Genomic DNA, 20,598 nt, shown 5'->3' with positions numbered 1-20,598 from the left:
CCTGCACAAGAGAAAAAATTCTGGGAAAAACAAGTTGCCTTCTCTGCCACATATTTGAAGCTATCCAAAACATGAGGACAGGATTCTGGAAATGCGCAACCAGGATGCAGCCAAAATGTTGGACATTTTTTGGAAAGTCATGTGGCATGTCCTTCATCCCTGGGACGTCACTGAGCCAGTGGAGCTCTCAGCTGGCTAACACAGGACAAATGAACGCACGTTATAGCCCCAAAAGGTGGCATCCCACACTATCTCCATAGTGGGTTTTTTTAAGATGATAGTTCACACATTCCAGGTTGTCACAGAAAGCTCAGCTTGCAAAAGTAATGCAGGAGTCAAGTAGCTGGCAGCAGGTTTATCCCTCAGAGGTAGAAGAGTGAGAAATGGGTATAATTATGGACTGTAAGTGCTTACAAGAGCCAGGCAATTGCTAACAGCCTTTGCATGCTGGGAGGGCTAAGAGGTAAGCATTTATACCTCCACTCAGTAATTACACCCAGTCCTTTCTGCCTTTCCATGAAGGAGCTGAGCCACAGCCAGCTCAGATCTCACCACATAAACCAAAATGCATTTTCGAAAAGGTTTGAGAAGTGATTAGACATGTCACACCTCTAAGCTGCCTTACCTTCTACCTTACCTCTACCCACCTGTAGAGGATGGTGCTGCCTGTATTTTTGGATTTACCCTCAAGTGTTGTGTCATTTGTACAACACAGTCCCCATAGCTTTTGCTGAAGCTTTTTCCATTCCAATTTTCAGATCTCTTTTGGAATAGGGTGGGAGAAGTCCTTAAGAGCAAATTTTAAAATTTTCCTCAACACTTAAAAAGCCCTCCACATTTGTAAATACGAGCATAGGGATATTAAAGCATTTGGCTTTCCAGGCAAACATCACATAAATGTAGGTATTCCTGTCAGCATTGTACGTACTGCTACCATTTACAAACCAGGTTAGGCATCAGCCACACAACACCACATCGGATATAGTTTTAGGGAGAGTTTTTGAACCCTTAACCGAAAAAACAGCTGATGAATCTGTAAGATATTTACAGAAAGCAGTACAAACCAGAAGCTTTCTCTGAGCTCTTAAAAGCCATCCATGTTAGGGAATTCTATCACAGATTTCTCTAAACTGGCTTCCTAAAAGCTCCTTGAAAAACCTACTTTTCCCCTTCTATCTCCATTTCATAGTTATATATATATTATTCAAAAATATTTTTCTTGAAGATACGCCACTTTGTTAACACAAAGAGGTTTTGCAAGCTTGTATCAATATTGATATCAGTTAAATGCTTTCTGACTCCAGGATATAATTTCCATGGAGAAAGAGGGGAAAAAAAAAAAAAACATGTGCCTGAACTGTTTTGTTGAAAAGTAGAACAAAAGCTAATGTAAACATCTCAAAAATCATTCCAAATTGCTCTTCTCAGACAAGCTTTAGCAATTTCTCCAGCTCCCATCACCACAGCATTCACAAAACCCACTCCACCAGGATTCGGCTTTGCAAACAGATAAAGAAGCTGAACTAGGTCACATTTAGCAGCTCACCACCTTGACAGTGTCTCTTTATATTTAATCACTCAAGTCCAACATCCAGCTTCTCACAACTATAAGAGTTTATTTACATGAAGCCAGCAAACAGTATCTCCATCACTGGTACACATGAGGCTGTGCCACTCATATATGACTCTAAGGTAGAGAAGGTGACATATTTGCTTGAGAATAAGCATCACATTAATTAAAGATGCTCCCAAGGGAACAAAATATAAGCCACAGCAATTGAACTGAGCAGCCTCTGCCCCTGTTGTTCAGGAGTCTCTGGGGAAAAGCCAAATGAAGTATAATTAATATGCCTGGGAACTCATAAGCAAACAAGAGGGGCAGGGTGGGGAGTGGGATTTCTGTGTCCTTTACATGTAGGTTTATCTGAGTTGATAGCTAATAAATACTTTTGGGAATGCTTAGCTATTGAAAATGATTTTTCATTCTGGAGCAATGTTTCTCCAGAGACAAGTTGTGCCATGCAAGAAGCAGAAGGATCTTCTTTTCTTAAAAGCAGTGGTGCCAAAAATATACTACCACAGACATTTTTAAGCTGAAGAAAGGAACGTTTATTGACTAAAGACTGAATGTGCCTGAAATGGAGATGTACTTTGTACTGAAGTCTTCCCAATGGTGGTTATAGCATTTATCAGTGCTAGAATCATGGGCAGATATTAAGTCGCACAGTACAACACTCTATATACATATTATAAGGACTAGTGCACAGCACTCAGGTTTACATGCCAATAAAGTATTCATAAATATTAATCCACAGCTGAACTGGAGCCTTACCAAGCCAAAGTGTAACTTTTTTTCTTATCCCCATCACATTACACAGCAGGCAAAGCCAGAAATAAATAGATGATAATTTGGAGTAGCTTCCTGTTTAACAGTCGTTTAGCCCAGGAAATGCTGTCCTTCCAGCCAGGTGAATAGGAAATATCTTGAGTCATTAGCATGAGACGGCAATCTCCCTAATTTCCCCTCTCCAATTCCTTTCTCAAATCCTGCTGTTCTCCATGCTCTTGGAGAAGGATCTGTGACAAATTCAGTATCTACTGCAAATGTGATGGGGAGCCTGAATCTATAAGGAATTACATCTGTAAATCCCATTTGGTAAAGCCATACCATTGAGCCCATGAACAGTCCCTGACGAGAGAGGGAGAGCATTAAAAGTGCACAAGTCTGCGCATATTTTTTTCAAGCCAGACCAGGTAGGCAAAGGGATAGAGATGAGCAAGCTCTTCCTATCCGGTCTCTCACTTTGTGTTTCAGAACAAACCCTGATATCAGCCCTTTCAACAATGTAAAAACTAGTGAGTGAAAAAGTAGCTGCTTCATTTCAACCCTGCTGTGCAGACACTTGCCTTTAAATCATAACATTTAGATAGCTGATTAGTAATTAATATTATTGTCATGCTACTAATGTTTTAGTAATGACACTAACTGAATATGATGAAAGTAATAGTGTGTCTTGTATTGACTGAAAGTAATCTGATCAATTAAATAATTTGCCTAGCAGAAGACTTGCTTTTACAATCTGAGCTAGGATCAAATTCAAAATCAAAACTCATTCAAGTTGAATGACAGGCATTGTTGGTGGAAAAGGGAAGAAACATGGGAATAAAAGACAGCTGAGTGTGTTCTCCATTCTTAGGGTACAGGAATTGTTCCAAATATTCCTTTGAAGTTTGAGATCGAGTGTTGTTTGGCATAAAAGGCTTTCTCACCACAACTGGAACATAAAATAATTTTATCTTTCAGTGTTACCTATTCCAAGTTTAATTAAACTTCATTCAGCTATGGTATGGCTTAACTCCCCTGTGTCTCAGCTCTGACAGTAATATGACAAAAATACCGTTGTATCAGCACTAAACAGAAAAGAGTGAAGTGGCATCAAAGTTTCAGAACAAAGGAATAAGGGTGTCTATTTTGTTGTATTTAAGCTGAGAAGTACCAGGACTGATCCTGCATCTACTGAGACTTGTGTAATCACTGGTTTAGTGTCAGTGATATGACTAAAACAAACTGGTGGAGGACCAAAAACTACTATGGGACCCTAACTATGTTGCATGTCAGGACTGCAAAACGGAAAGCACAAAAATGTTCCAGGGGCTGAGAGCAGGATGAGATTGCTAGCGTGCATGCTAGTAACTTCCACCAAGCAGTTCCCAGTAGGGTAGGCAATATAAAATTTTCTACCATAAGGCTGAGGGCAAAGTAAATTTTCTTTGCAGTAGCAAAATCTAAATTTGCCAGTGTAACAGAACTGCTGGTTCTGGAAGGAAGGAAATGGGTTTCAAGGGGATTTGGAGACTGGTGGGTGGAAGGAGTCAGTAATGCTTTAATGACTGAAGATGGGGAGAGTGTAGTCAAGTGCAAGTTTGGGGGCTTTGAGAAGTGAGGAGTTTCGAATAGAGTAAGGAACTGGAACAGATCAGTGGGATGTGAAGGGACTGGGAATGGGTTTCTCTCTGTGTTCTTTCATGACCTGCCCCATTTAATCCCATCTGCCTCCACCCCAGCCCTAGCTGCTCCCTCCAGGCCCCCAAAAATGTTGTTCCGGCCTGTGTCATCCGTGCTCCCACCACCTCTGAGATGTGTGCCCTTCCCTCTGCAGAAGCTCCTGTTCAGGCACTGTAGGCCACTGACACACAAATGACTCATGAAGGTGTGATACAAGATGCTAAAATGAAGTCCTTAAACATTGCCAGCCAGGCACTCCTTATGAAGACACTTAACCCTTTTTCTGTCATGGATGTGAGCTACAAATTCAAGGCCTCAGGAAGAAGCTTTGCTGATACCCAGTAAATCCATGTCTATTTGGCGTAAGAATGATGGTGGAAATCACAAGGAAGAAGAAGCTGTCCTGTTTCTCCATACATGCATAGCATCACACGTGGAGCAAGAGAGCAACCCCATATGTCCAACGACTGACACCAGTGTCTGCACAATTTCTTCTGTGTCTCAAAATGCAGTGGGGAAGTCAGGATTTACCTGGGCTAAACATCAACCTTTAGAGCTCAGACAAGCAGAGGTTGAAGAATAGAAAGAAAGCAGGTAAAGAAAACACTTGCAAGCCTGAGCGATGCAGAGAGAACACACAGAGGAGACAGAGAAGAGTAGGGAAAGGGATCTTCCTCAAAGGAGGGGTGAGAGAAAACAGTGGGGGACCCCCCACCTCTGCCCAGCACACACACACACCCCCCCACACACACACACCAGGGACCAGCTGGAGCAGTTAAACAGACCCTCTGAGTGTGCTGAATATGCCCTGCATGCAGCAACGGGGTATTTTATTGCATGGGGCCAGTGGGCATTTATTATTTGTTTTCTGCCACGTAACCTACATCAGCTATGGTCTCACCATACACTGTGCTGTGCTGACACTGAGGGGACAAGAGCCTGGCAGGACAGTTCAGCAGGCAGCACCACCCTGTGTGCCAGTACTGGGTCCAGCCTTAGACTGATGGCAGGGATTTAGGCTACCACCAGAGTATTACTGCATTTCTGCTTCAGTGAGTTCCTCCTGAAGGGTAAGGTCTTTAAGATCCCCATCAAGTCTTTGTCTCTTAGATGTATAGCTGTGCAAGACTGAAGAGCACTATTAGAAAATTATGGGGGAATGTTATGCATGTGTACCTTTCCTTTTAAACATAAACAATGGTTCTTTTCATGCACACAAAAATTATTTATATATGTTTAAAGAACAAAAAGGAACTCAGAAAATTATGTGCAAAAGCAAAGAAAATAGAAGAAAAATTCTGGAACAATAAACATTTTCACAGATTACCAATGGCAAATAGCCAATTTACATTTACAGTATTTGTGCATAAAGAGGTGAAAAAGTAGCAAAGGCAGAATAAATAAATTAACATTGCAGAGGAATGAAAACCACCTTTCTTAGTTCAAGCAGCTTGCCAAGGCCAGTCCCACATTTTGTATTCCGGAAGACATGCTCAGCTGTTTAAAGCAGCAGTTTTACCTGAGAAAATGTCTGAATCACTTATGGTTTTGATTATAAGCTAAAACTTCTGGCTGGATGCTTCAGCTGAAGAAGAAAGAGCAGTGTCCTTCATGCTACAAGGCATGAGGCCGTTGTACGATGCTATCATGTGTGAGGTGGCACAATATGCTTATGACATTTGTGGCCTGAAAATTGAAGGCCTATTTCAGAAGAACAGGTTATTTCCTATCTACTCTCCCAATAAGAATGTTAAGAGAGTTTTGTGGTTATCAAAATTTCATGTGTATCCTGCAGAGTCTTGCACCTACTTTCCTATTAAGTTCCACAGAAACCTATTTAGCTTTAAATTGTGATGTATTATTCAAAGAAAAGGTATCATGTGTTCTTTCCCTTGACCTTAATATCTTCAGCAGAACAGAGAATAGATACTTCATCAAAAATTTGCTTCTCGTGAAATTGAACTAATAAATCAATTATTTGTAAACGTGCACCACTGTCTCCTTGCAATGAGTAATCTGTCACATATTTTGCAGTACCAAGCTCTCTCATTTCCCATTCGCTCAAGTGCATTAAAAGGGATTGTGACCATTCTTTTTAATAAGAATTAATGGTAATATGTTTTCTTTATATTCTTATATTATTTTCCTGTACTGTACATATTCTGCACTAGTAAATGGTGCAGAAAGAAGAATCTGTATTTCCCATAAGACAAACTTTCCTATTTCTGGTCCTTTGGGGAATATAAGATGGTAGTTCTCTCACCCAAAAGTAGCTACCTAAGTACTCGTGAAGAATTTTTAAAGGCAGTTCAAGAAAGATGGTACTAGTCCTTTAATTTGTTTCATTCGTTCCATTTAATTTGCTTTTCTGACAAATACTACAATTTTCCTTGAGTTACTCAATGCACTGATTTCCTGGTCAGCTATGCTTTCCGCAGGCTTTTTGTCTCACTGAGTGAATACCAAAAGTAGCACTTATTACTGTAGTAAATACATAATTGAACATGTTGTTTTCAGTGGCCGCTAAGCACTTAAATACCTTTGGAAATTCAAACTAATAACTAAATCTGACAGAAGGCTTTGACTCTGCCTATGCTGCACAATGAAAGTGGTGCAGAACTCCCCTCTTCTGTGCATGGGCAGCTGTGCAAGGTTGCCAGAACAGGTCCAGATACGAAGGAGCTGTACTTAGGAGATGTGGTGCCCAAGACAACAGACTCTGCAGAGAAGACTGTGTGAACATAGGTACCTGCTTCTAGATCTGAGCTAGCTCTGTCCAATCACAAGACCTTTCTTATCAGTGTCTCCGATATCATGAAAGGAATCACATGCAAAACCACCTGCAGGGTGTTTGCTTTTCCCATGTTGATACCCTCCCTGCAGACACAGAGGAATATGTACCGAGGGCTGAAATTTTGATCCTGAAAACCTAGCCTCTACTGTTCCCCAATGCTGGGCACGTTTATCTGTTTGACTCAAAGTTCCCCAGGCACTAAGTGCATCTGAGGAGGAAAACCGCTCTGAGCATCTCTTTGTCTATCTCCTGTTCATCTCCAATGAAGAACCAAACCCCCAAGCAGATGTTCTTCGATGCTTCCAGGTAAGCCTTAAACACACGTTCCCCATACCCACCAACCCAGACTGCTCTGAAAATGGAGTGAGGTTTTACAGGGAAAATAGAGATGATGTGATTCTTATCTTATAGCTAATGGTCCAGTATCTAGATTACTTGCCAAATTCCCTTGTTCCAGATGAACAGCCCAACCATTGGGCTAAATAATAATACTCTCAATTTGCCAGCCCAGTTAATCTTGTGTTCTTGCTGCAGAACGGTATTATTTCAACAGGGAAGACCTCTCCAAACAAAAATGTCCCACCGTCAGTCCCCAGAGGGGAGCTGCTCCGGAGCCGGCCCGGCCCGCAGGGAGCGGCAGATCGCGGCGCTCGGGGGTTTCCTCAGGCGGGGAAGCGCCGGGGGAGCGGAGAGGCCCGCCGGGAGCCGGCAGCTCTGGCGGGAGGCGCTGACGAGGCCCGGGCGTTGCCAGAGCAACCGCGCCCACCCCCGCGCCTGCGCAAGGCCGCCCTCGGGCGCGCCGGGGTCCCGCATGCTGCAAAAGGAGGGTGCGGGCGCCGTCCCCGCTCAGGAGGTGAGTGCCGTCGGTGGTCGTCACCCTCTCGGAAGGAGCTTCGCAGAAAGCTCCGTCCTCCGCGCTCGCCAGAACGGATGTGGCAACCCAGAGGGAGCTCCCAGGAAAACATGCAGCCGCCCAGGTCTCAGGCTGCAGGGAGAGCCAGAGCCCGCCACTGGGAATGGGTGGCAGTGGTGAGACCAGCTGTGTGAGGGGTGGCCAGGTGGAGGATCTGCTCGGCCTGGTGACAGAGCTACCAGAGGAAGCGGACAGGTTAAGGAGCATCAGGGAGGCCGATAAAGAGATAGACTGGTGGAGCCGTGCTCAGCCCTCTCCAAGACAAAAACAGGGATGGCCACCAGACAAAACCCAAGATCAAGAAGACCCTGTATCCTCCCCCTGCCAGGATGAAGGCAGTAGCTTAAAGGAAGGGAGCTCAGGGCAGCAGGCAAACCTCCTCCTTGCCCACCTCGCCCTCCCAAGTGCCTCTGTACAACAGGTACGAGGCTCTGGATGTGGAAGGCCAGTCAATGGATGACAGTCCATCTACACCAGAGCCAAGGTCAGAAAGGCCCATCTCCCCCCTGTAACCTGACCACCTCCACAAGGAAGAAAAGGCAGGTTACAGTGGTAGGTGACTCCTGAGCGGAACAGAGGGTCTGATAGGCCGGGCAGACCTTCCTCTTGGGGAAGTCTGCTGCCTCCCTGGGGCCCAGGTGAAGGACAACACTAGGAAACTTCCTAGCCTGATACGGCCCTTGGGCTATAACCCACTACTGCTCTTCCATGTGGCTGGTAATGAAGCCGCACTGTATAGTCCAAGAGCGATCAAAAGAGGCTTCAGGGCCTTGGGAAGGTTGGTGAGGGAATTGGGTGCACAGGTTATTTTTCCTTTCTCCTTCCACTTGTGGGCAGTAACACTGGGAGAAACAGACAGACCCAGTCCATTAATACATGACTCTGTGGCTGGTGTCACCACCACGATTTTGGGTATTTCAATAATGGGATGGCCTACACGGCACAGGGTTGCTGGTGTCGGATGGGACTCACCTTTCTCAAAGGGGAAAGAGGGTCTTTGCCCTGGAGCTTACATTGACAAAGTTTTAAACTAGGCTTGTAGGGGAAGGGGGATAATATCAGGCTTGCCTGTGACAAGTTGTGGGATGAGATGCCAAGGGATGCTAGTGAGGGCCCTCAGCCTGTTGCTCAGAGACATGCTGGATACACTGCAGCACACTTGAAGTCTTACAGAGATAAGCCAGGGGCTTCTGAGGTAATAGGAGCCAGCAGGGAAACACCGGTAAAATACATCAAAGGAATTTCAGCCACTCCAATCAGTAAGTCAGCTTAATCAGGGACCCAACTGAAATGCCTCTATGCAAACACATGTAGCATGGACAACAAACAAGAGGCATTAGAGATATGCACACACCTACAGGGCTGTAATCTTATTGGCATCACGGAGACACGGTGGGATGGCTCCTATGACTGGAGTGTTGGAATGGAAGGATACAGGCTGTTTAGGAAGGACAGGCAGGGGAGACAAGGAGGGGGTGTCACCTGCTATGGCAATGACCAGCTGGAGTGCATGGAGTTCTGCCTGGGGATGGATGAGGAGCCAACCGAGAGCTTATGGGTGAGGATTAAAGGGAGGGCAGGGACAGGGGACACTATAATGGGGGTCTGCTACAGGCCACCTGACCAGCAAGACCAAGTGGATGAGGCCATCTGTAGACAGATAGGAGCAGCCTCATGTTCACAACCCCTGGTCCTCATGGGAAACTTCAACAACCCCAGTATCTGCTGGAGGGGCAAGACAGCAAGGCACGAGCAGTCCAGGAAGTTCCTGGAATGAGTTGATGATAACTTCCTCCTCCAAGTGATAGAGAAGCCAATGAGGACAGGTGCCATGCTGGACCTTGTTCTCACCAACAAGGAGGGGCTGGTGCAGAATGTGAAGCTCAAGGGCAGCCTTGGCTGCTATGACCATGAAATGGTGGAGTTCAAGATCCTTAGGGCAGTGGGAAGGGTGCACAGCAAGCTCGCTGCCCTGTACTTCAGGAGAGCAGGCTTTGGCGTCTTCAGGGACCTGCTTGGTAGAGTACCATGGGACCAAGTCCTGGAGGGAAGAGGGGCCCAAGATAGCTGGTTAATATTCAGAGATCATCTCCTCGAAGCTCAGGAGCAATGCATCCCAACAAAGAGTAAGTCAGGCAAAAACACCAGGAGGTCTGCATGGATGAACAAGGAGCTCTTGAATAAACTCAAACACAAGAAGGAAGCCTACAGAGGCTGAAAGCAAGGGCAGGTAGACTGGGAGGAATTCTCCGAGCAGCCAGGGATCAGGTTAGGAAAGCTAAAGCCCTCATAGAAGTAAATCTGGCCAGTGACATCAAGGGCAACAAGAAAAGCTTGTATAGGTACATTAGTGATAAAAGGAAGACTAGGGAAAGTGTGGGCCCTCTCTGAAATGATACAGGAGACCTGGTTACCTGGGATATGGAAAAGGCTGAGGTATTCAATGATTTTTTTACCTCAGTCTTCACCAGCAAGTGCTCAAGCCACACCATCCAAGTCACAGAAGGCAAAGGACTGGGCAAATGAGGAACCGCCCACTGTAGGAGAAGATCAGGTTCGAGACTGCCTAAGGAATGTGAAGGTGCACAAGTCCATGGGACCTGATGAGATGCATCCACGGGTCCTGAGGGAACTGGTGGATGAACTTGTTAAGCCAGTCTCCATCATATTTGAGAAGTTGTGGATGCCCCCTCCCTGGAAGTGTTCAAGGCCAGGTTGGATGGGGCTTTGGGCAACCTGCTCTAGTGGAGGGTGTCCCTGCCCATGGCAGGGGGGTTGGAACTAGATGATCTTTAAGGTCCCTTCCAGCCCAAGCCGTTCTATGATTCTCTGATTTTAACTGATAGTTTGAACACTGTCCTGACTGATGAGAAGATCAGTGTGGTTTTGAAATGCTTTGGTTGGAAAGAGGAAATGAATGCAGGTCTCCCATTTTTAGACTAAATGTTTTAACTATCAGGGTAGTCTATAAATATTGAGTAATGATTTCCCACTTTGTTCTGCAAAGAAATAGTGACCTCTGCTCAGTTGATTAAAATAATGGGTAAAGGTGATTACGCATGGGAGGAGGCTCAGGTCTGTGAATCCCAAGATGACAAATGTGAATCAATTCCAAGCTACCCTTCCTTCCTTAACTTTAGTAAATCCCTAATGAGCTTGCTGGACTTTGAGAACCCCTTTCTGAGGTATCCAGCTTTGCCCACGAGTGACCTACTTCAGGACCAAGCTCGTTCACCATTTCTTTCTTTCATACCCTCAGTAGCCCTGTACCACACTGATTATTCAGTAAGTAAGTAATAGTATTAATTTAAGGGTGCAACTGTGCCACAGTGGGTGAGACCAGAGGCAATCACAGACAGCATCTGTCTTTGGCAACGGTCAGAAGGTGCCTGTGGGGAAAGAAAGAGCAGACAAAGCATGTATGGGGCTTTTCCTCCATACTCTCCCAGACCACAACACTGTGGCTTGGGTATTTATTGAAATAGAGCTGTTTTCTATGTATTTAGTAACTTTTGGTGGATTCCCCTTCGTGAGTCTGTCCAGCGCCCCTTCAGTAAGGATGCCATATATTATAAACCAAAGTGCTCTATGGCTAGTGAAGTACATTCACTTGTTTTAAAGAGTTCAGAGAGCCCTGCTCTTCAAGTCTGGAGTGATGTGCACATTTGAAGGCACACCAGTCCAGTCTCCTAACTCTGGGCCAGACAAAATCTATGAAATCTGAGGTAAACTTCTCATACATTCATTATACTTTTTGTATAAAATGTTTAAGCCATGGAAGTCTGACACAGATCTGATAAAACTCAGGTATATAAGTGCTGGAGACTGTTTTACAAAGCCCAAAAATGAGAGCATTTCTGTTGCTCTCTTCATCTGAAAACTGTTTACTTGCAAAGTCATTTCTTGCCTTTGGTGGCATATTTGCTCCCTCTAGACTGCAGTAATCTAGGGGATTAGTTACACATAAAACACAAAAGACCTATTATGATTAGCTTGACATGTTGGTCTATATTCCGTGGACAAAAGTCATCATCTTTGATATTCTCTTGGATTTTCCTAAACTTTTTTCTTTCACATTAGAACTCGAGCAAAACTCAGCTGAAGTTTTCCATCCTTTTGGAGTCAATTATGTGTATACTGTTTCATTAACAAGATTTGTAAAAATAAACACAGGTCTTAAATGAGAATTCACTTTAGTGAGTTCCCTCTGAACAAAATTCTACAACTTAAACAAATGCTGTAGTCCCTGAAGACTGTAGACAGAGTATCAGAAGAGGTATTTGTTTAAGAGGGATGTTACTATCTTTGACTTTCTTCTGGAACAAACCTTCACATTGAACACCCAAGACATCACCCCCGTTGGTAAAACATCACTAGGGGTGCTGAAGTAAAGAAGAATGAAGTGTGCTCTTAAAAATTAGCTGACTTGCTGTGGAAAAATATATATAAAATCCTCAAAATCAAATCATAGTAACTTTCATGTCTTGAGGGATTTTTTCCATCAAAATTAAACCCTAGAATTCCACAGTTTTGTAAATGATGCTTTCTTAGGAAACCAGCAGCATAACACAATAGCATCATTCATATGTGTCTGGTACATTTAGCTTAAGCCTCATATGCAATTGCCTTATTAAATTACCTGGTGCTCTGTGGTATTTTGCTTAGCTTTGCCATAGTAGAGAACCAATGCAGCTGTTCCTTCAGTCTCAAAATTCATGCTTCTTTTTTTTTTTCTTTTTTTAAGCTTTGCTGACTGCAAGCCTGGTGAGTGATACAAACAGTACAAACATTCAGACCAACATTGTAAGAAACAAGTGCCTGAAAATTAGGCCTACATTTTCATCTACATGCTGGGCCTCACTTCAGATGTCCAGGAGCGAAGGCATTTGTGATTATTTTTTTTCATGACAACAAAATAAATCTAGGAAACTGATGGCTACAGTGAAAATACGTTGTTTTCTTCCTCAAAGCAATAAAAAACACATCTTTTTTTTTTTCCCTAAAACATAAAAAGGTTTGAAGAATTATTATAGAAAAATAGCAGCTATACTTTAAAAACACTGTCTACAGTATCTAATGAGGACTTGAATATATTTTCTGGTTTTTAGATTAATGCACGTACCAGCTTTAAGCAGATCTGTAACAGAAGCCATGAAGTTGTCCAGCAACATCCATGAATTTGGCTAGCAGAGGCAGGGTATAAGCAAAGGAATGACCTGCTATCAGGTAAGCAAGTTTATAGGTGAACGTCACTTCAGTTACTACAGAAAACCTCCCTGGTGCTTGCCCTAGCAGGCACAAATTACTTTGCAAGTTTATCTGAATTCCTGGTTGACCAGATGCACAAGGCTTTCCTGGTTATCAGCTGCATGCCTTTTTCTGTGACTCATTTTGTTCATATGCTACACGGCTCGCACACTGCAAGATTTGTAGGCAGTATTTTACTACAGCATGTATTTTGGCACACTGAGATGCTCCTAAAACAATCACTGTAGTTGGCTGCCAGACACGTGCGCGAACTTCCCCCCTTCCCTGATGTGGTGGCCAAAACGAACAAAGCCCTACACTAGACCCAAGGACCTCTTGGAGAACAGGTGTGCCATGCAGGGCTATCCTGGCTGCCCATAAAAGGCGCCTCTTGGCCTGGCGTTTGCCCCCTACATGGAGAAGCACAACATGTGTGGGTGATATCCAAACACACAGAAAGTGAGTTAATGCCACTATTATCCCAACAGATGGGCATAACTCCGAGCTGATCAGAGGCTGTGTTTGGATGTAGTTGCCAGTAGTAGTATGCCCAACTGGGAGAGTCAAAAGGGTCTGTCAGTTTTGAGCTTTCATGCTTCTAGTTAAAGACATGCCCTGCTGCTAATCTTGCTTTTTCCAAACTAGATTAGATTTAAGACATTCAAATGCCTTTCCCATGGCTTCACAAAAACATTCCTTATCCCAGGCCTAAAACATCAGGCAGAACAGTGCAAGGCCAATGTGTGATCACAGCCCCTGGGCCATCTTTTTATTCTTTTCTCCCCACATAAGCTCAGCCGGATATGTAGCTGGGATGATCCTCAGTCTTCTCTACTAACAGGAACTGCGGGCCAGTTTGCCTAATACTTACATGGACATGTAAAGCAGAGTAGACTTGTTGGCAATCAAATGCCAAGGATGTGTCACACCTCTATACCTGATGAGAAGGTGGGATGTAGCAGCATGACAGCAAAATGACAGACACACTTATATGACTGTTGATTGCTTTGGTGCTGCACAATAGAGTAATGAGATGCTTGTGATTCAAACTTCTGCAGTGTCCAGTTGGACACCTGCTTTGCCTGAGGTCTCATTCTGCAGCCAAAACACTGCTACATGTCCATCTCTGACTTCCCACATCCGTAGCTGGCCCAGGCAGTCATTTCTGCCAACCTTGGTGATATGGCCTCTGAAAGGTTGTAGCTCCCAGTAGAAAGAAAACTGATGGCACTTGACTGTACATAGAGTTGTGTGACATAATCTTCCCTTTCTGTTATGGATTTTGTCCATTACTACTGTTTTTACGCATCATTGGATTTTACCTTTGATCTTTTACCAGCAGCAGCTGCCCTTAAAGATGATTCATTAATGAAAATCTCTCTGAAGTAGATGTCACTCTTTTTCCTAGCGTGTGATAAAAAAATCATTGTCTCACTCACAGAAGCCCCAGTCTACCCACAGGCCCCAATGACTCGATCCCAAATGACAAATCTAGGAGCTTGTCATCTTGTCGTTGTTTCCAGCTGTTTATTCCTGAATGGCTATTTTCCCTGAAACGTTTGTCATCTTTTCTATGAAAGTCATCTCCTTTTTAGCAGTGTCTTTTTTTGATTTGAAAGAAATTCTTTGAAAGATATTATAGCACGAAATTAAGAGCACATATATACTTGGAAACATCTCGTAGTGACATCAGACTTTTTTTTTCCAGAAAGCTCTAGGCAGATCACATTCACTGCAATTAAAATTGTAGCTCAAATGTTTCATGCATTAAACTGAGTTGAAACAAACCTCCTTTATTTTAAGCAGAGTTTCTCTGTAAATTTACATTAACCATGTGTACATTAGGCAATTTTACTGCTTTCAAAATATATTAGTTGTACTTCAGATTCATTCCCACTACTACAAACCATTAAGTACTTTCCAATTAAAATGAGCAAAAGCTGAATCTAGCAATTCTCCCTAGAAAAAACAGCCAAAAAAGCAATAAAAATCTCATGTCTGGATGTAAAAAATACATGCTTTTTTCACCTAGTTGTGTTTGCTACTGTCTTGATTTTTTTGTAACTTCCTACTGAATTATTCAATGGGGAAACTCAACACGGCCATTTTTGTGAGGACGGATCATAAAATGAAATCATTATAAGAGTAACACAGATTATACAGAGGATTTGAGATAAAAACTTAAATAAACTGATAGCAAGAAGGAAGATGATATTTCCAGGTACAAAAATTATGGTGTTGAAGTTGCTGGTAAAGGAAATCATTTCCAAACACTCCTAAGTAACTGCTGAGGTGGGGGAAAAATAACCCAAAACAAAGTAAACAGCTATGGAAACAGGCTTACACCCTTTCTGAGTATCAATAAACAAATGCTAGGGCCTAGTTTTTGCATAATTTAGTGCATGCTTTGCATTACAAACATCAGGTGCCCAGTCTGTGCCTGTGCCCCATGAAAGCCCAATATTCACTCATTTCATTTCAGAAAGGGAAGGAAAAAAGTTGAATTTTGATCTCTGACAGCTGCATGCGAGGCATTTCAGCAGATACTGCAAGCATCCAGGAAACTGGAGCGGGGGGGGGAAAGGCTTCAGAAGATCATAAAGGCTGTTTGCTGTCACTGCTGCAGAGCGATGCTGCAGCACGCCACTGTTCACACCATCAACCAGACCAGGGGCATGTCAGTGTGTCCTCTGAGTCGGTCAGTCCACATGCCCAGTCATCACGGCAGAGGAATCAGAGGATGGCAGCAGCAGCTGGTACATAAGCAAGTCTCTAAAAGCTGACACAGATCCCAGTTATGTCAACGTAGCCAGAAAAAGGGGTTACCCTATTTCCAATGGTGATTGAATTGCACACAGTTATTCTCTTCAGAGAATATTTAGCTAATCCATTGCTTTATTTTGAAGAGCAATTATGTAAATATTCATGGAAATATAGTGATGGAGTTGGTTGTTTGCAGACTTAAAAACTGGAGCTATAGATAATGAACCATCAAAACACTATAGTGCAAAAGTCTGAATAACTAATAAATACTTTTAAAATAATTCTAGAGTACTTGTTACATGTATATATTTCTATTTTGCAGTTATGGTGTGTATATACATAAAAGAATGCATGGTTCTTTCCAACACTGCTTTAGAATACACTCACCCAAAATTTTACTAAAATATGACAAAAATTTATAATGAACCACAAGTATCTGCATTGATTTAGATACATAGTCTCAATAAAATTCCCCAAATTCTAGAAAGGAGAATTAAATACTGTGAAATCCATTCAAAGAGCGGAGTGCTCTTATCTCTACAGCTGGATTTACACGTGCAGGAAACCTGTCTCTGACAAAAGGTCTGGAAGGGAATACCTGTTCGGAAAGGTCTGCCATTAAACTTTCTGCAAGGATGGGGAGAGGGGCTGGCAGGTAGCTGAGTTAATCTGTAGCTAAGTAGTTTCCAGTTAATAAAAATATTCCCTTGCTTCTTCTTAGTGTTAACACCAGCCCCCAAGAGAGCTATCACTTCCATTCAGCCACAAGTCCCATCCGTGCTCTTCTCTCCCTCCTGCAAGAGCAAATACAGCCTGCTCTATCCCCTCCCTGCTAAACAGAGACATTGAAAGAGATCACTTCTGCCCATTTTTATTAAATAAGAACTCAGTTATAGAGGTCATACCCTTTTCCCCAAAATGCTAATCCCCCAGGCTCTTATCACCTTGTTAAATGTTTAATGTTGTGAGCATGCCCTGGTGAAAGCTGGGTCAGGTCAGCAACCTCCCTTGTGGGGGAAGAGGCTGGTTTCAGAGATGTAATGTACATCCCCCAAAGACTGCAGGGGAGGAGGAGGAGGCAAAACAGCTGCTAATCTGCCATAGCAGGGCGACAGCACATTCTCCTGGTGCATATTCGTCTTCATTTTCACAGTTCCCCTCACTTTGTTTTACATCATTTTTACATTTTTGTTTTACAAAAACATTTGCAAAAACAAAAAGTTTGTTTTACGTCATTTGCTAACTTACCCCAAGATAACTAAACAGGCAGCTCTATAGAATATAATGTGTCTGCCTTTGTACAGACGTGTACAAGTAAGATCAGACTTTTGGCTCATAAATAGGCAAAAACTCACAGAGACACTGTCAACGCAACCCTGGTTTTGATGCTGAAAGGGACAGAGGGTCTTTCACAGAGCTGGAGTCCCCACGGTGTGGCTCTGGTCAGACAAAGGCAAACTTACCTCAGGTTGCTGAGGGCCATGTTCAGTTGAGTTCTGAGTACCCCCAAGGATGGAGAGTCCACAACCTGAGCAACCTTTGCCAGCGTTTGTCCGCCTTCGTGGTAGGGGAAAAAAACCCAACATCTGATCAGAATTTTCCCTGTTGCAGCTTGTGTCTCTTGTCCCTTTTCCTAACACCGCACACCTTGGCTAACATGAGAGAAAACAAAAAGCCAGAGCCACACTGTGAGTGAGACTGAAATGGGGCAGCCATAGGAAGTTAAGGCTGCAGAAGGAATTCTCCCATGAGGAATTTCCAGTCTGGGAAAACCTGCAGTGCCTGATCTGAGGCTCATCTGAAGGTTAGGGATTCATATGCCTTCTCCTACTAGTTTCCCAGGGAGTTGTTTACATTTTTTTTTAATAGTCCAACTGCACCTCCTTCACTGACCTACTGAGAACAAATTATTTGTAACCTTCCTGACACAATGAAAAATGAAGCTACATTAACTAGAGGCAGTCACTATGTGATGATCACAATATTTACATTGGATTCTTTCATTGACCCTAGTGTTCACTTTGTCAAAGGTACATTAATTACTTGAAACTTGCATCATATAAGTCAACATGAACATGCAGGTCAAGATAAAGCCTTGAGAATGTTATACTTCTTTCATGTTGCAATGTACTTCTGTTCCTGGGAATTACTCTACAACACATGGTGGGGTAAAAAGCTAAGCTGCAGAAATGTACAATGCCAGTAATAGAGTGTTTTATGAGAAGGCAAGCTAAGTATCTTAAACGCAAAGAACTCCATAATGCTATTGTCTAAACAGATCTTCAAGAAAGCAACAGAAGTGATATTTCAGATGAAGTCTGTGAAACAGTAACCAATTTAAGCACTGATTAGAAATTAATTTGAAACTTTTCTTTCAAAAAAAATTGTCCAGATTTGATGCTTGATTTTCCTTCATATTTCAGACATAGGTGAGGCAGAGCATGTCTGATGCAACAGCTTCTTAATGCAGAGTCCAGAGTTCACTCTGCTGGAGAAAACATAACCAAATGTATGTTCATTCATAAAAGCACAATAATGCCAAGATAACCAGGTAATGTGACATAAGCTGATCTCACTTTATTAGTATAGTATATTTAACTGTCACTGAAAACCGCTAGGAAATGGGTTCCTGCACTGAAGATCAGAGGTCTGTTAGCCTCTAATCACTGCCATGGACTGTAACACACATACTTAATAGCCTGTGTTTAGTCTGGACATGGTTTAAATGAGAAATCTCAGCTCCAATGAGCCATCCCCTGCTGTGAGGATGCAGATGCTCCATCCCTTGTGCCACCTTGGCCCTCTGGAAGCATGCTGCTATCAAACCAAACTCGCCAAGCCCATCAGCTCCACGTTGGCATGTTCCACAGCAGAGCAGAAGATCATGATTTACAGGGGCTTTCCTGAACTGGGAAAATGCCAGGGTCACAGAGACAGCCACCAGCAGCTGGCAACAGTCGCGAGAGTGGCTGACAAGAACTGCGCAGGGCCTGGAGCCGTAGCAGGAGATTTAAATGTGGTGTAACTGCCACTGGAACAGAAGGCTCCAGGGAGACCTTATAGCAGCCTTCTAGGACCAAAAGGGAGCCTATGGAAAAGATGGGAAGAGAATCTCTATCAAGGAGTCTAGTGATAGGACAAGGGGTCACAGTTTTAAACTGAGAGAGGGTAGAATTAGGTTAGATACTAGGAAAAAATTCTTTACTGTGAGGGTGGTGAGACACCCTCATCAGTTTTTCAGGCCCTTCCTTCTCAATTTGAAGCTAGATGGTTACTAGCTATGCTGGCCCATAAAGCATGAGAAACATAAGATACTCCCTTAGTCGGATATTTAATCTATAGTGCTGACTGCATGGTGAGAAAGAAGGTGATATCATCTGCAGATGCGGCCAAGCTCCTCTGCAATGTCCCAGGGGAGCTGCAATGCAACAGGCTTATCTCCAGCACAATTTACTTACTACCAGAAAAGGAGGAAACAGAGACAGATAATTCAAGCCCTAAGTCACCACTATCTAAACTTCCTACTCACCAAATCTCTTTATTGCCTTTTGCTTAAGGAAGATCACATACTCATTATGGTGCCCTAAAACATTATTAAAGTGAATTATTTTGCACAGCGGGAAGAGCCTGACATCATTGTAGGCAAGAGCTACTTTAGGAGGCAGAAAAGAGGCTGCAGTGGGTCATCACTGTGCTATACAGACACACCAAAGATAAACACCAAGAGCAGAAAGAGGTATTTAAACTCAAGGAAGAAACTAGTAGGGAGAAAGAAAAGGGGAATACAACCTATCCAGCAATAAAACTGAGGCTGACAACTCAAAGAAGCTGGCTAACCACAACAGCAGTCACAACCTGAGGTGTAAGGGGGGTAAAACCAATGATAATTCTACAGGTGGAACCAGATCAGTTCAGGAGAGGGTACTGCCTTGCACACTTGCCTATGAACTTGATGGGCAGTGAGAGTTTCTTCCAGCCCCCTGTTCTATGCACTATCCCTGGCATAAAAATATGTACAAATGACCATTTGTAAAGGTATTCTCTACTTGCGGGATGCTGCATAGTAAAAGAATGTTCTACATATGGGCTTTAATCACAGTGGTTAAATACTTCTATAGTGCATATGACCCTTTTATATCAAGGCTTACTGGATCCCAGCTTCTAGATTTTTTCCCTTCAAGCCACCTCCTACGAAGTTCTTCTTGGAAGTGCTTGCTTATGTATTCAGGTACCTCTTAGAAATCATAATCTGATTTCCAGTCTTGTAAAATAGAACTTTCTGATTATCAAATGTATTTAGATAAGCATAAAAGGGCAATGTGACAAGCAAAGCAAATTGCAACAGAGCCAGAACAAGCACTTGTTGTGAGTGACCTGCACTGCTACTGCTAACAGGACAACATTTTGTACTAGGACATTACTGAAACCAGTCCAAGTTCCCCAATTGTTCTAAGGGCAATTTGTTTAAGTAGGAAAGCAGTACTTCAGGAATACTAGGGAGAGGAAAAATATTAGAGCCTTAAGCTTACAATATGAGAGGTTGACCAGTCTTTTGAGAGTTGACAGCACGTACTGTCTATCTGAAGGGCATAAAATTGTAAGGTAGTACACCTTAATCAAGGGAAGGAGACAAAGCCTGAAAAATTGAAACAGATCACGCAGTATCAGTTGAAATCATGCCACTGTGTTCTGATGGCCCAGGAGTCCAATAAAAAGTAGAACCAGATGTTTCCTGAAGAATCAAGCTTTAAGAAACAGTGTCCTGTCCCCACTCTATGCAGCTATCTTTGTTATGTTAAGGATGACATTACTCAATCAAAACTTACTTTCTTTATTATTCCTTTTCTTACTTTGACCGAAACCAAGCCTGATTTC

At 43.1% G+C, this 20,598-nt stretch overlaps 1 long non-coding RNA gene across 3 annotated transcripts in view; it reads right to left on the bottom strand.

Annotated features, from left to right (window-relative positions):
• Window positions 1-17,621, bottom strand: part of LOC129199714 (uncharacterized) — a 42,752-nt gene extending 25,131 nt beyond the window's left edge. For 2 of the 3 annotated variants that reach the window (XR_008574721.1, XR_008574720.1), the window contains exon 1: window positions 17,187-17,621. This is a non-coding gene — a long non-coding RNA (uncharacterized LOC129199714). Of the gene's footprint in view, window positions 1-12,352; window positions 12,475-17,186 lie in introns of all 3 variants that reach the window. The other variant, XR_008574722.1, reaches the window with a different exon arrangement.
• Window positions 17,622-20,598: the final 2,977 nt, after the last annotated feature.

This window comes from Grus americana, chromosome Z (assembly GCF_028858705.1).
Source record: "Grus americana isolate bGruAme1 chromosome Z, bGruAme1.mat, whole genome shotgun sequence".
In the NCBI taxonomy this organism is placed as follows: domain Eukaryota; kingdom Metazoa; phylum Chordata; class Aves; order Gruiformes; family Gruidae; genus Grus; species Grus americana.
This window is presented reverse-complemented; position numbering and strand designations above follow the sequence as displayed.